At 41.7% G+C, this 17347-nt stretch overlaps 1 protein-coding gene across 1 annotated transcript in view; it reads left to right on the top strand.

Moving 5' to 3' along the window:
- Nucleotides 1-17347, top strand: part of AMT (aminomethyltransferase) — a 459623-nt gene that overhangs the window by 144882 nt on the left and 297394 nt on the right. The window lies entirely within an intron of this gene.

The raw sequence follows: 17347 nt of genomic DNA, 5'->3' as shown, positions 1-17347 counted from the left end.
GAGCATTTTGTGAAAAATAAAGGTATTTGTAACATTGCAGACTATTGTTTGTTTTTTTTCAAAATAAATGTTTTCTCCTATGTGTGAAAAGAAAGAAAAGCTTTGCGCTGTGAGAGGATGTGTGTGTTTATCTTCCTGGTTCTGCGTTGGGTAACGTTATTGTGTGGGGGATGACAGGGCAGATTTGGCTATGCTGCCTCGAACGTCATGAAAATCGGTGGAGCATATCGTTTTGATAAGTGATGTTAGTTTGAGGGGCATATTCTTGCCGCCAGGGCACTTGAACTTGGGGTGATGTGTCAATGGATAAGATTAGCAAAAGATGGCGGCACTCAACCCGTAATTTTTCGCATTTTTGTAAATGTGAGGAATACTAATGTAAGATGCATAGGACTTTTTTTTTAAAGATTGATTACAGTATGCTTAAAAATACACGCCCGATCGATTGAGACAATAACATATCTGAGCGAACTTCCCCTTGAACAAAAGGGCTGTAAATGACAGCTTGGTGGAAAACAGACTGACTGAAGCTGTAAGTGAGAGCACAGCAGGAACCTTTGAAACACACAGACTCCCATGAAGCTGTGCTCATGCCGAGCCCCTCGTTCACAGCGCGTTATTTATTTGTGGGTCTTGGGTCTCGCTTGCCCATAGAACCTGGCGCCCATGGGCTAGAGGTTTTCAAACTTTCCACTCCACGCCCCTGAAAGTTTCCAGAGGCTCTAGAGACCAAATCGTATTAGCCAATGTATTTCGGACCAGGTCCATTATCGGATCTGTAACATCTCCCACTTTGAATCTGATTCCTTTCATTAACTTTTAAAAATTGAAGATCGTTCATGTAATACAGTTTGGAATTAAGAATTTCAAAAACTGGTCAGCTATATTTAGGCTAGAAGCATTTATTTGGAATAATGTATTCCAACTCCCTCAATCCTTACCAGTGTTTATTCTCAGAAACAAACTTGGTTTAGCCTCTGTAAATGTTTTATACTGTGGGGCAAATCTTTCATTATCCGTCAATCTGAAAATAAATCCCAATCAAAGTCCGTAAAATCAGTTAATGACTTCATGGAAATGAATGAGGCTCTCCGAGATGAAGTGGGTTCTGATGTGGCTGGCGTTATTGGTTAGTGATCTCATCAGATTAAACAAAAAAAAGAAATATTCGCTATGTATTTGAGTCAAGACAAAATTGTGTACAGACAAATAGAGCCTTTGCGATAATGCATGGTATTTAGTTTTATGTGATTTTTCTATGTGTTTCAAATTTCTAAGAATTGTGCTATATATATATATATCTTTTTTTACGTTCTCATTTTATATAATCATATGAAAAGTTTATATATAAACTGTAACACATTATTAAATAAATTAAATAGAGCCTTTTTAGGAATACACCAAATTGCACGACCAAAGAGGAGTAGTATCATTGTATATTCAGATTCACAGTGGGAGATTATGCAGATCCAAAATGCATTGGCTAATTAGATTTGTATTGGATCTGTTCTTCACATGTTTTATTTGTTTTAAATAATTGAATCATCATTGCTAAGAACTTATTTTCTCTAATTGTCCACAGTCTTTCAAAGTATGTATAATGCTGTGATAATAGAACAGTCGAACAGTATATTTGCGACTTTATTGGTGAGCACGCAGGACGTAGGGTGGTTTTCTGGGTTTTTAAATTGTGATTGTGACACTGTCTCTGTACCAGAGACTTTTTCTTTGTTCCACACCTTATGGTTTATGGAGTTCCGATATATTTGAATATGCATTTTTCACTACTGTAGCTGGTGACCACCCTTACTCTTATTGTCTAGGTACAAGTGAAACCCTTTTTCTTAAACCAACAACCACAAGTTGATTTCCTTATTTTGCTGTATGTGTAGTTTTTGGAAGGGAATGCAACTTGCATTTGCAGCATGTGTTGTGCATAATTTTCTTTTATTGTCATGGTTTATAGAAAATCTTTCACAAGACGAATACATAAACACATTAAAATGATGAGCAATCCAGTTTGAAAATTCTCAAGTAATGGTTCATACACATAGGTTACAAATCTAACTAAGACGATAATTAATGAGATTTGCTCCCCTGCCATTAAACAAATCCTTAAAATTTTGACTGAAGTGTATGTAAAACTGCATGCCAATTTGTTTTAAAACACACATTTTTAAGTCATGGGTCTTCTGGTGATCTGATGTCAAATGTTTTACAGTCTCCAGTTGATAAGGTGTTTTGCATGTCTAAAAATATGATTCCCAATGTCTATATTTCTTCTAAGTCCCAATGCTTAGTATCAGTATGAGATGTATGTGGAATCTACGGTATATAATCTTAATCTTGGGCTTAGCAAATGTAAATATATACTTCCTTAAAATGTCTCCATATCTAATATCTTTTTTTTGTTGCATTAGTCACTAACCAGTAATGCCATATCAGAGCCCACTTTATCTGGGAGAGACTCATTCCTTTCCATTGTCATTAACTGATTTAACTGACTTTCATTGGGAATTATTTTCACATTGACAAATAATGAATTTACAAGAGTGGCCACAATTTTTGAGTATGCTTGAAATTTTCTCCACAGTATAAAACCTCAGAGAGATAAACCATGTTTGTGTCTGAGAATAAACACGGGTAAGGATTGAGGGAGTTGGAGCACATTCTTCCAAATAAATCCTTACAGCCTAAATATAGCTGCCCATCTTTCTAAATTCTTAATTCCAAGCTGTAAGTTGTTAAAGGAACTATCTTCAATTTGTACAAATATATCAAAGGATTAAAGTTGAATTTACACTACTTCGCTTGATCCTTTTCGTTTGTGCAACAAGAGACTTAACTTTTGCTCTGATCTTGAAAACTGTTGTTATCGGCCATCAAAGTTGAAACCCAAGTATACCAGTTATTTAACCACTCCAAAATAGACTGTGATAATAGACCAGCAAAAATGATATTTGATTTGGAAAAGTGCAAAATCTTTCAGTTTTTACAGTTGACAACAAGATTATTTTTGTTCACATAGTCAGCAAATGGCATTGGCTTTTGTTGCAAACTAATTGGGGTTGCGTCAACAATGATAATGTAATTGGTAAATTAACATGTTTTGTCCTGCATTTCTCCGAGGTCCAATGTGTAAAAGTTGAACCGGGTCAGAGCTAACACACACGCTTTGCGCAATCCTATGAAGGTGGTGATTGGCATTCTCCCTCTTGCTTTAACTTAATCTGTACTCTACCATTAGAATGTATTAGCATCAATAACTTCAGGAGACTTTCTGGGATATCCTAATTCCGTAATTATCTCCATAAATTATAGTGGGCAACACATTCGAAGGAAGATGACAAATCAAGAAAGGCCATAAAAACAATTGCTCGCATGTGCCACTAACGCAATCCTGTAAACTAGACAAAATGTTCTCATTCAGGATGGTTCCCATATTTTTCTAAAAACACTGTAGCTAAGGCCAACAATGAAAGTAGAGCCCTCTTCAAAGCCATCAGGCTCTGCATCAACCCTCTGCCTGACCCACCCGTACTAATCCACCACAATCAACTTTCTGCATCAACAAGATCAGCATGAGCTGCCAACACAGATACCAACGGTAAAGCTGACAGCACACTACACATCGCATCTTGCAACACTACAACTGCCTGTAAAATGTTCAAGAAACTCTATGAAAGACCTCACTGCCACCCTAGCATCCCTCAAGGCCACATTGTACGCAGAGGACATCCATGCTCCCTGCCTTTGTACTCAAGACCCCTCCGATTGAAGCACTCTTCCCTGACAATCATCATCTCCTTAACTCAAGGCAACTTCCCCTCAACCCTCAGGGCTGGACAAATCCTCCTGCTTCTCAAGAAAAAAACACAGAACACTTGACATCAGCAACTACCGCCTCATCACCCATCTTCCCTTCCTAAGTAAGATCTTGAGAAAGCAGTAGCAAAGCTACTCTGCCAACATGGCAAAGCCGACAGTCTCCTTCAGTCCTACCTATCTGACTTCAAACCCAGATGCAGCATAGAAATGGCTACCCTCAAGATGATTGACGATGCCCTTAAAATCCTTGATAATGGCCATCCTTGCCCCCTCTACAGCATTCAACACAGTAGATCACCAGACACTCACTGACAATCTACATAGCTGTATGGGGATCAGCGAGAACAACTGTACCTTGCTCATCTATAAAAAATAAACTAATCTCCAAGTTTGTATATACAAATGGATTCCTCTAGGTCACCAACTCTACCCATCGCCTGTGGAGTCCTGCAAGGATCCACCCCCCGCCCCCTCAGATCCCTCTATGATCTTCAATCTTTGCATGGAACCGCTTGAAACCCGCCTCGCTCTGCAAATCATCCACCAATATGCAAATGACATGCAGCTCTACCGCAAGAGATCCTCCATTGAAGTGTCGTGGAAAATAATCCCAGACTATTCCGGTGGATTGGTGAACGGATTTATTAGCAATAGCAAAGCCACAGGACAACAGCACCAACTGCAGTACGAGACTCAGCGCAAGCAAACCCCGCTCTCCACAATGTGCTGGGTTATATATTGAAAGGTACACATGCATTTCAAATGAGAGGGAGGTGTGGACCTGCGACAAAAACTATTTTGCAGGTGGAAGGACAGTGTCTCAGCATACAAGTCACAGGCAGTGGCTGTGTTCTCATGCTCTGGACAATGCAATCATGGAAGACATATAATGATATAGTAATTCATGCAAGGTAAGCTACTTCTACAGTTCCCATATGGTTCAGGTAAACAAGCCCACTTACAATACGATAACTTCCGTCCGCTTTAGCCACCTTGCCTAGAAAAGTGGCAGCCTAAACCACGCTTACTCATGTCGAAAGGTAAACCTGTCGGAGGCGAAAGCTGAGGCGAGCAGTACTGCACATGAGGTGATGAAGCTGTCGAGGTTAAAACATGCTCAGTAGAAGATAGGGCTCACCTTACAATGGCAATAAGGCACTTGTTAAATATGGCAGTTTGCATCAGCAGCACAGTATTATAATGCAACCGGTGTCAGTTTATAAAAAAAATGTAAAAAACCTGTTTGCCCACACAGAAGACATCCACAAGCTCAAGGCCTGCCTCTCGATGATAGTCGTGAATGTCCAGTTCTTACCTGAAGCTCAACCCCTCCATGGCTGAATTCCTACTGCTGACCAACAACACGTAACACCCGGACGTCCGGATGTGGCTCTCTGCTATTCACCCCAGGGCTTCACACCCCAGTTGGCCACCTGCTCCTAGTTCCTTGGGTTCAACATCAACGGACGCCTCTCCTTCAACAGAACATAGCATAGATGACACAAATAGCCAACAACTTCCTCTTCTGTGGTAAATCAAGCCCTACATCCCAGAAAACAACTTTGGATCTGCTGTCCAAGCCTTCGTCCTCTTCCACCTGGATGGTGGCAATGCTATTTTGGAAGGCCTTCTGGCAACTACCTACGCACCCCCGGGATGTTTTCTGCATGCTGCAGCATAATGCATCAAAGGACTCTGCAAATTCGACCACATAACCCCAACTCTCATCGAACTGCACTGACTCTCGCTGTAAGCATGTCTCATCTTAAAATCCTGCTGCATCATCTAGAAGGCAGTCACCCTGAAGTCCCCAAGCTACCTCACTGGGAAACTCAGCAACTCTGGAGGCATATGATCCACCAGAAGTGAGGACTTGTGCAGGAAGGAAAGGACCAGAAGGCAGGCCATCTCTGTTAGTGCCCCAAGACTCTGAAACCTCTTCCCCGTCAACATCAGACTCTTTCCCCCCCACCCCCCCCCCCGCTTCTACAGTTCAGGAAGGGGTTCTCTTCTTCAAGGAATGGCTCCTCCCTAACGACTAGGTTCACACATCCCACTCCCTTATTTTTCTGTTTCCTTAATAATGTCCCCCCCCCCCCCTATGATTATTAAGCACGTTGTTGCTTCCTGAAGCTGGGACTGTGCTCCATAAATAGCCTAATAATATTAAAAAAACTACTCGATATTTTGATGATCTGCCTGTGTTTACTGCCCAAGACTGTAGGTCTCTCAAGATTATTGATGCAAAGATCTTACTTGATACGTCCAACAAAGGCAAGGGACTATAATTGCTTAGTGGCACCTGTCCCCTTTCTTATATATTGGTACAACATAAGATAGGTGCCAATAAGGGGTCAAGAGTTAATTTGCAATATTGATGAACAATACCATTAGAATCGTAGCCCATAACTCTGGGTTATGTTTTAATGTAATGTTAACTTATTTGCCTGGCTAGGTGCCCTCATCTTCATGGAGTTTGTAATGAGTTCCTTTTATGACTAATTTAACAGAAGTGCCCTACCAGTTCCAAGAGTTCCACATTCAATGTTACTTATATTTAAGTGCTCTGGCGGCTTTAAATAGACTTTTGTGTAATAAGTAAACCCCACCTCTTCAGGAATATATTTAATCACAAATCCTATCCGATTTGTTTTAGAAGAGTTAACCAATTTCGAAAAATAATCCCTTCATGGTTTGGTTGTCTCAAGAAAATGAGGTTTATGATAAATTACCCAATTTTTAGTCCTCTGTCTAATCCTATATTTCTCTCTCGCAAAACATTCATAATCATCCTTATTTAACAACAACATGCCTCTCCTATTCGCTCGCAGTTCTTCTTGGTTGAAATTCATTTGTCAAAAATGTGAACATGAGCTTGTTCTTTATGAAAAAAAGTTCTTGCGTAACCCCTCGGAGTCCCTCTATCATTATGTTAATGTTAATGGCAGTAAACAAAGATGGCTTTACTCCCTTTGGTTAATTTAGAACGATACATGTTCAATACAACGGTCCCCTTTTGCAGAAGGTCAAAGTGCCAGATTACATAGGTCCCGTTATTGGAGGGGGTTCCAAAGAAACCAAATGTTCAACATGCTCAAAAATCCCAGAAGGAAGCAAAAATACACAGTTTGGCATGCATGATCACTTGCGTCAGTAAAGATTATGCTGAGAGTGAACATTGTTCGTGTATAGAAGGCGAAACATGAAAATAACCAATGAGCGAACTGCGACAGGATAGCTGCTGGGCCAAGAAATCCCTCACGTTCGTGCCCGCTGTGAAAGGCTCCATAATTGCATGAACATAACCCAACTTGGCGACAACTCGGACCATTCTTCTTCCAAGTACCTATTAATAACTAAGTAGTTCCAAAGAACACCTCTTGAATCAGAGAACAATAGCTATTTAAGTCGCTTGCTACCATGTTTTCTAAATGACCATTCGAAAACATATTTCAATGAATTTCAACTACTTAAAGTAATTGGATGGCAAACCAAGGGACAAATTTACAGCCAGGATCTCATCATAATTGCCAAGGTTCCCCCTCCCACTATTTCAGTGCAAGCAAGATATTGGTATTTATAATCTGGGAGGTCGCCCCTAAGGAGTTGTCCAGCGCAAAGAGTAATCCTCCTTTAGGGTGCCCCCTAGGACACTGGTTTGCCAGTTTGAAAAAACAGGGATAGCCCTTCATTATAATTTGGTTTGTTAGCCAAATTTCCTGCAGCAGGATTAAATCATAATTTGACATAAATGGGAATGTGTCGTAATTGTTCAGAAGGTGACCCTGGCCTCTACAGTTCCAGCACAGCATCTTGCATGGTGGTTTGTAGCTAAAGGTGGTTCATAGATGGATTTAATAATAATAATTGGCATTTATATAGCGCTATGAACCCTCAGGCATCTGACCGCTGCTTATGGTGTGTGGTGCTGATCCATCGATCTCGGAAGGATGACAGGCTTAGTTTGGCCCTGCCGGGATTCAAACCGCTCTGTTGTCAAAGCCAGTGCTCTACTCCCTATGCTACCTGACTGGCATTTGTCATGGCAAGTGATTGGGAAGTGGAAGGAAGCCACATCCAATCCTCAGACAGGCAGTTTGACACCAATATGTCAATGTCATCCATGACGGACCTCTTCCCGACACATTCGCTACCACATTCGATTTTCATATTTACCCTGCTCTGATCTCTCATTTACCTGGATTCATCTGCTCTTTCTTTTATTGCGAGGTCAATCCCGACTTTAATGGTAGTGGGATAAGGGACTAAGTGTATTCCCATTGATAAAAATGTTTGTGTTTGATCCGTTATCATATTATATGCAATCCTTGCATTAAAGTGCAATATGCGAGAAGATTAACAGCAGTTTAGATCGAATAAACAGAATATACTCTATCGCCAAACGGAACCTCAAGACACACTTGTCGACCATGTGCGCCAAATTGGTCTCGATATTGGTTAGACCTGCCCTTTATTTTGTCTCCTATGCAACCTTTCACACCGACGGGAGTAAAAGCTGCAGCACTTTTATTTGAGTCAACATCAATTATGCTCTTATTGTTTGCCTGGAGACAAGATCGTTTCTTTAGATAATTTGACTCAATAGGATAGCTGTGTCCTTTTGAAGTACCATCTAAAGTTGTTGCATTAGTCGAAGGCGCCAGTTCCAGAGAGTTTGAGATGTCTTTAACTGCTCCTTAGGTATTCCTTTTCTCACTCTAGGTACTTTTAGTAACTTCAGTGTTTGCCCCATCCCAAACCCAAACGTAGGCTTGTTATCCGCTGGTTCTATGAACCCTAGGGACGAACACATTTACTGATGGTGTGGTTTTTGTTGGAGTTCCTTTATTTAGAATTCTTATATTTCTTGTCTGCATCCTTCACCTCCTTCGAATTATTAATTGTTTAAGTCTTATTTGATCAGTATTTTATATTCACCTTTAGACAAGTAATGTTTGTAAGTAAGTACAAACAAATTTGGATTAATACTCAGCTGGTCCTCGTACCTCTTACTCTAATACACTGATTCATTGTGGAATTTCAGCCATAAAAAATGACGTTACTTGGGATCCTTGCCCTGTTAGATGGTTGTACACTACGTGGGGAACTCCCCACCTCCTGGTAATTCCAGTTTGAATTTAATGATGCAGGATTTGAATAAGTCTTTACCTCTTAGTTAATGTTTTCATTCATATGCTCTAATGATTGTAGGACCACGTTTAGTGCCAATATCAATAAGGAACCCAGAGTATTCTGTGGAACTGCCATAATAATATGATGTAGCAAGCAATGCCTAAGAGGATGTGTCATAGTTTAGAAATCGGAGATTATATATATCTTGAGTTGGACCATGCCCACTGTGGCATGCTCAGCCAGTCCTTGCGTTTAGCCTACCCTTCACAGTGCATTCCTGTACTTTATGCCTTTATTTATAGTGGGGGTGAGTGGGGTACAAAACCTTTCAAGAATACAGAATGAAGTGAGCTAAAAGCTATAATGTTTAAAGTATCTCATCTCTCGCCTAGAAAACTTGAAAGCTTTGTTCCTGGATTTTTTTATGCAATTCTTTTAAATATGCACCAGATTGAACTTTTCTTGGGTCCTACCGTTTCATCTGTTTTTGTCGTAGAAAGGCTGAACATGTCATGTTATCAGCCAATCCCTTATTTTCAAACCATCCTACAGGATGGGCTTGTAAAACTGGTGCACACAGTGTTTCACCGCTTTATTTTCTATGATTTCTAATTTGTTTAGCTTACAGTTAAATGTCTATAAATGCAGGTTGGGTGGCAAACACGAAAAAAGATACCTCCGCACGGGACATCACAATACTTGGAACAATATGAACCAAGGCTGGTAGGCCTGCGGTGCGTTTTGCCTTCATGCAAAACTGGTGGTCAGCCTGCCTGATGATTAAATGTGCATGGCATAAAGAATAATGTATAATTCATCTCGTGGTTTTTTTAAATAAAATCATTGGACTCGGTCTTTGAATAAATCCATCTCCCTTTCGGGATTTCGTTGCTGCCCTACTATTTTATATATAATTCCCCACGTATTCAAATTTTTTGGAAAACCTTTTTTTTTTTTTTAGAAAATAGCCCATCCTTCATGTTTTAAAAAAGTGCTAAGCAAACCTCCTACATTAGCACTTACATGCTTTTCAGCCTACTAGATGCAATTTTTATCTTTTAGAAAACTGAGTGTTAAGTACAACAGAAGAAATTGTGTTTACTCTTTTATTTTAATCCTCCATTTTGTAAAACATGTTAATGCTGCTGGCAAGTTACACTTTCCAGGCAATATTTCCAAAGTATTCCACCAAATTTAAGCAGTTGTTAAAACAGGCAGATTCCATGTGGATTGATTCCTTTTACGACTGCCTGAAAATCTCATGCGAGTCTGAAAGCATGTGCCTTTTGAAGATGAGAGGAATTCACTGCAGAAAGATTAATTCAGTTCCCTTCTCCAACTTCAAATGGCAGCAGAATGACCTGCAGTGTAAAGGTAAGGCATAGATGGCTTATTTTCACACATTGCTTTTATGCATTATTTTTGCATTAGAATTGTATGCATTCGAATCGCCCACAAAATGTACGTGCTCAACATTTAACGGGTCATCATCTTGCTAATACTGCATCCCAAGTACAGTCACACTCATCATGCTGCGTTGGTGGCTGCCTTCTTCGTACCTTTTTGGTCTGTTTACCATTAAGGTACCAGATACTCCCTTCTCCTCCACCAGTGCATGTTTTAGCTTGAAGTACTGTGAAGGAAGACCGAGTAGACAAGGAAAAGCTGGGAAATGAGAGGATAAGAACTGGTTAGGGTTGATGTAACCAAGGAAAAGGACATGTGAAGTGAGTATGACAGGTAAGATTAGATGTAGTTAGTATGGGTAAGGAATTTAAGGGGTGAATAGAATTGGCAAAGGAGAGTTAAGAAAGATTGTGAAGATGAGACTGGGTAAGACGAGACAAAATAAGGTTCAGGAATGGGTAAGGAAAGGGGGAAAACTGGGATGGTAAGAGAATGGGTGAGTGGGGGAATGGATATGTTGGAAATGGTGCAAAATGCAGCCAAGTTAAGGATGAGCCAAGTAAGGAAACTGGGTGTGGTGAGATTAGATTAGGGAGGGTGACTTGAGGTACCTACCAGGTTTTGCCACTAAGCGGCAAGGGCAGTGAAGAACAGCTGGATGCTTGGGGCGACAGTGGGAACTGTTCCACAAGCATATGGATCCACGATGTCAGTCAACCTTCATAAAGGCTTGGGTCACAGATCCAGGATCAATGGGGACAGAGCTATTGATATAGTGCTAATGCCAACAAATCAATCCCATACGAGCATCAAAAATCATACACCTAGGCAGTATGAATGGTGGGCAGTGCTAGAGCCCTAAATCGAGAGAGGGGCTGAGTGGGGTGGTGTTTGAGTCTGAGGAGATCACAGCTGGAGAGGAGGAGTTTGTGGGAGGTGAGAGGATTGAGGAGGTGGGGCTGGTATGAAGGAGGTTGGAGAAGAGGCAATGGTTCGAAGTGCAGAGAAGGTGGTCACTTGGAGAGGAGGGAAGATGACTGAGGGAGCAGATAGTGGAGGTAATGAAAAAAGGGAGCAAGGAGGAGTATGCGAAGGAGGTGCTGAGAGCACGGGAGGCGGTTGTGAGAGAATAGGAAGAGGGGATGAGACATCTAGATGAGGAAGTAGTGAAACGGGTAGAGTAACGTAAGGAAGAGGAGAGGTGGAAGGACGTGGCAAAGGAAACAGAAGAGATAGAGGAGCTGATGAGAGAAAGTAGAAAGAACAAAGCGCCAGGGAAAACAGAGACCGGGGGGAAGGTACCCTGGATATTTTAAACGCCTTGTGGGCCAGAATGTTGGTGGGAAGAGGAACAAGCAAGTGACAAAGCAATGAGGAGGTAACTGGAGTGCAGACGAGGACCAAGGAACATTATAGTGTGGAGTGCATAGGAAAACTAGGGAGAGTCCTTGAGGAACAAGGCTTTTGTGGAGGTACAAGAAGAGTAGTCGGAAAGGGAGAGCTTGGCAACAGTAAGGCATCCCCCAGTGGGCTAGAAGAACCTGCCTCCAAACCAACCAAAGACAAGCTGAAGTCATAGAGGCTTAAGCCTGGTGAGCTTTAGCTTCATTCCTGTCGTTGCTCATATTTGGATGTCGACAACAAGTGACTCCCTGAAACTGGATCCCACTGAGCAGGTGAAGAAATGTATTTGACACTTAAACACCCCAGACTTTGAGTGACTGAAATCCTCCAAGGATTGCCAGGAAACGACCGAGACGCTTGAAACCAAGGAACAGTTTTTTGGTTTCCATGTTTTGGCACTCATGGAGAAGCCATCCCACTATTTTTGTTCCAAGTTGACACCTTCTTTCAAAATATACCCTGTTGAAACCTCAAGGTTTGGCTATCCCCACCCTGCTTAGAAACAGGTGGTGCCAGAAGTACGATCAATGGGGTAATTGGTGAAGACTACCAGGCATTGTCAAAGTGCTGCTCTCTAATCGTGAAAAGAGGTACGATTCCCACCATGGTTAAAGTCAGAACAGTACCGTTGTCGCTTAGAAAGGAAGTAAACAGGATGATTGAGGAGGGAGTGATGGAACGCACAGATGGGTCGGAGTGGGTTAGTCACATTGTTGTGGTAAGGAAAAGCAATGGAGGAGTTAGAATTTGTGTTTACTTGAGGGAAGCCAATAGAAATTGTCATGGCAGAGAGGTTTCCCAAACCAAATATCTATGAATTGATTACTGATCTTGCTGGGTCTAGGGTATACTCTCTTCTCTATCTCAGATCGGCTTACCATCAAATTTGCTCTTACATCCGGATTAATTTAACATTGTAACGTTCATAACGCATGTTGGCATGATCTAATGTGTTCAAATTGTCTGCAAGTGTTTTCTTCTGAGTGGCATTGAAGGTGTTGCTATCAAGATTATTTTCTGTTTGGGGATGTGATGAAGGCGAACATGATAACAGTCTGAAGATGGTGTTGGAGAAATTAGGACAGGCATGTTTGACTTTTACGTTGGAGAAATGTAAATTCAGAAAAGCAGAAGTTGACTATTTAGGATACAATTTATCTGGAGAGGGAGTATGACCTAAGTACAGTGCTGTCAAAGCAATGTCTGAGATGGTTGCTCCCAGAAGCAAAATGGAAGTAGCTTAATTCTTGGGACTGATGGAGTACTATGCCAAATTTGTCAAGGGAGTATTGAGTAAAACAGCTGAACTAAGCAAGCTAACTAGGAAGGGTGTGAAGTTTCAATGGTCAAATACATGTGAAAATTAGTGTATTGGTGCTAAAATTACATGGTGATGGCACCGATATTGAAGGGGTACAGATAATTTGAAAACCATAGTGTATATGGATGCATGTGAGGTTGGCTTAGGAGCAGTGTTGGTGCAAGAAGATGTTTGGAGAGAAAACACTATAGCATTTGCCTGTAGGATGTGAAAGGATATCAAGTCAAGCTACTTCGTCATAGAGCAGGAGAAGTTAGCTGTGGTGTGGGTATTTGTGAAATTTAAGGTATATGTCTATGGTAGGCCTTTTGTTGTTCGCACTTTAGTTGCAATATTTAATCAAAAAGGTTTGGATGGAGTTTCAAGGAGATTGTCAAGTGGGTCACCAAACTGCAAGGTTTGAACTTTGTGGATGAGCATGTGTCTGGAAGAGACGATTCCATTGCTGATGCATTGTCAAGGAATCTGGTGGTGGAGGAGCACGATGATATTGAGATGTTGATGAAAGATGACACAGATATATTTTCATTTGAAGAATGTCTCAAAGTAGATGAGTGGATTAAGGCATGTCTGGAAGATGAGATATACCAGGTGGTAAAAAATACATAAGAAACAAGTGCAGAGAGGAAAGTCGTTAAGGACCGAAGTAGACCGTGACATCAAGAAATATAAGAGAGTGAAGGATGAGCTGAGTGTGGAAGGAGAGTTTGTGTGTAGAGGTCAAAGGCTGTTACCAGAAAATATGAGGGACGTTGTTGTAGAGCTAGCACATGGAGGTCACATGGGAATGTCTAGGACGAAATTGGTGGTGTAGATTTTTTGGTGGCCGGATATGGAGGAGTTCATTGAGATGCAGTATAGAGAATGTAGGGCTTGTAAAGATAGTTAAACGGTTTGAAGACGAGTGCTGCCCATGGTTGTTCCACAAGTGATGCATTTACAGTGGGACACTTTTGCAATAGATTTGCTTGATCCATTGAACTTTTTGGTGATGTGATAGTTATGTGATGGTCGTAATGGATTTATTATCCAAATGACCGGAAGTAGGAGGGGTAAGAGACGTGACTTTCAAAAATGTAATAACGTTTCTGGAGGTTGTGTTTTGGAGATAGGGTTTTCCTTCAAAGATATTGAATAAAAGTTGTCCACAGTTTGTGGCCATACAGTTTCAGTCGTGGCTAAAAGATGTAGGAGTTGAGCAGAAGAGGACTTCTTTGTATCATCCCCTGAGTAATGGGTGTTTAGAGAGGTTTAATAGCACAGTGATGGATGGCATCAGAATGTCTTTGAAGAAGAATGAGGATTGGCAAAGGGCTTTATTGTGGACAGTGTTTTAGTATAGAGTGACTCCTCATTCTACCACTGGGATATCACAATCACAATGTGAAGTTATGAGGGGTGTGAGACACCTCATGGTGTTTCACTTACTAATCCCCGGGGATCTGTCATCCAGATGCCCAGGACACAGCCATCACTATTGGATCCTGGTCCTGGGGGTGGACCATTGAGGGAAGATCACTTGGATGGGGGGGGTCCTTGGGGAGTGGAAGTTGGACACCGACGGGTGAGACGCGGTATCCCCCTTCTTATTATACCTTTTCCCCATTCTAGCCTGTAGGATACTTGAACACTCTACCACCGCCCCCTTTTCCGACACAAAAACTTCCACGCATCACGAAAGATGACGGACAAACACCAAAACCATTTACCTCACATGTCCCAACTCCAGGGTCAGGCAAAGTCAGGAAATTGACAAGAATTACACACACCTGATGGCCCTTTCCCTTCCCCACAGGGATAAAAGGTGGAGCACGAGAGCACAATACGAGCAAGGCAGACCGCACGACGAGAGAGCTAACGGCAGTTCAAGAGGAGGAGAAAGACAGTGCAAATCGAAAGGGTGCCAAGGAGAGGTGTGACCTTGCCCTTTCCAACCAAGGCCCGTGAAGAATAGCCAGCGTGTGTTGCAGCAGATGTCAACGGTACACAGGGTCCTCCTCCGCTGACAACCAAGCTGGAGAGAGACGCTTGGCCCCATAGTACCGGCCTTGACTCCAGAGACAAGAAAAGCCAATCACTGCCGGTGAGTCGAGGGGAGAGCCAATAAAAAAATCGGACTGTGTTGACCGAAAGTAGCAAGCAGCTGATTAAAGAAAGTCAATAGAACTGTGGACACGCAAAGGGGAAGCCAGCATAGAACAGTCAAGCACCAAGTGGGTGTTCACTCGGGAAACTCTGGCCGATTGCCCAGTTGTTGAACTACCGTAACCAGAAGGCCTTGGGAGATAGGCGAGAAGGGGGTCAAAGTGGTCATACAGGGGTCTAGTAAAATCCTCTGTACAGTTGAAAGCCTTTGATTGACAGACAATTGTGAAGCTAAGGGAAGCAAATTCCACATTGTAAAGTTGGCAAGAGTGAACCTGACCGAGGGATGCCGATAAAAGGGGACGAAGTCTGACGTCCCAATGAACAGTGTGTTGACAAGAGTGAGCCCGGCAGAGAGATGTCCACAGTGAACTGTTCAAAAAGGCATTAAGATTTGTGAATGAAATCGATGTCCCAAAGAAGATTGTGTAGAAAGCCATAGTGAACCTGGTACAGGGAGGCTAAAAATCAAAGGGAGTCTGAGCGCGGAAGAGGGGGACCGAGGGGTGAAGAACTATCACCCAAACGCAAACAGATGTAATCGGAGAAGGACTTTGATTTATTATTGTTGACCCTTTGTTTAATATCTTTGGAACTTATCAGACCTTTTCAAAACAATACAGAAGGGCCTGATACAGCTAAAGACTTCTTGGCGATCTAAGCCATGAAGAGGGGAATCCAGGGGTGAAAAGGCATCACCCAACGTGCAAGCGGAAAGGAACTTTTGGTTGTTATATTGTTGTAGAGATCAGGTCCTCGGAGGCAAGAGACCTTTTATAGGAAAGAGACTTAACCACTGAAGACCCTGATAAGCTGAGAGCGGAACCTTTGGCTTGTGCTGGAAAAGCTCGAGCGTGTGCTGTGCTCAACAGTCCTACCTTGTCCCGTGTTCAAAACGTGGGGGGGGGAGACCCGACTACCGCCTCCTGACTTATTATTTGTGAACACTTCTTTCTTTCCTGTGAATCCCATCCCACACTCTTTGTTTGTATTTAGCGTAAGGATTGGCAATATGTTTTTCATAGTATAGGCCGTTATGTTTGACAAGACGCCAGTAGGACTACCTTATTATTATTTGATGGTCGTAGCTTGCTCCCATCTTAGATTTAAGCTGGCGTTTTCCCAACCCGCATATACAGTTTAATAAACACCCCTGTGATCACTTGTCTGTCTTTAGTGTTGCCACCACTAGTTCCTTACAAGGGGTCACAAACCTAACACGCTTTTGGCACCTGGAGGGTTACATTTGTCAAAGATGATTGTACAGATGTAAGGCATATTGAGGGACAAATTAAAAAAAGCGATGAGGTATCCAAATCAATATTTAAATCTAAGTTTGGATGTTAGAGTGCAAGTTGCATCCAGTTGATGCGATTAAGATCAAGGTGCCGAGGAGAGGAAGGAAGTGTGAATCCAAGTTTTCAATTGCAAAGATTGTGTCAAAAGATTATGGGAATGCTGTAAGGGTGGAAGGAGGTGATGCTTGGAATTAGGAAAGAGTGGTGAAGTTGAAATTACTAGGGTGAGTTGTTAAACAGTCAATGTTTAAACATATATTTTATTTAAAACAAAATGTTGTATTATGTTATTTGTCAGTGTTTGTTATGCATTGATATTTGTTGATCAGTTTAAGTTTGCAGTCGAGACTGTTATCAATCTTGGTTTTGTTGACGGTTGATTGGTCCATTCATTCAAGTTTAGCACTACGAGGTTAAAAGGGAAGGGGGGATGTGTTGTATAGATTTTCTCAATATCTGGTTGTTTGTACATATCATAGCATGTGCAACAGAACACACCTATTAAAGTAATCCATTGTAGAATGTTAGTGGTTGAAGTAAGGAATGTAGAGGAGGGAGAATAGGAACGCTGTTGAGCCAGTTATGACCTGAATATATTGGAGGCGGGTCGTACTGCAGCTGCTACCACTTAACAATAAAAGAAGTTACTAAAATACGGAAGCCTCAATTACTTCATTATAGCTCCTACCTTGTGTTATTGAACTCATTGTTTCAGTCGTTCATATCGTAAATAGTACTAAGCGCTAAGTGGGAATAGCGGTCCATGGAATGGTGCAGTCTTTTACCAGTGAATCACCTCTATATGGGTTTT

The sequence above is a fragment of the Ambystoma mexicanum genome, chromosome 2p, assembly GCF_040938575.1.
Source record: "Ambystoma mexicanum isolate Mex_15411 chromosome 2p, UKY_AmexF1_1, whole genome shotgun sequence".
Lineage (NCBI taxonomy): Eukaryota > Metazoa > Chordata > Amphibia > Caudata > Ambystomatidae > Ambystoma > Ambystoma mexicanum.
This window is presented reverse-complemented; position numbering and strand designations above follow the sequence as displayed.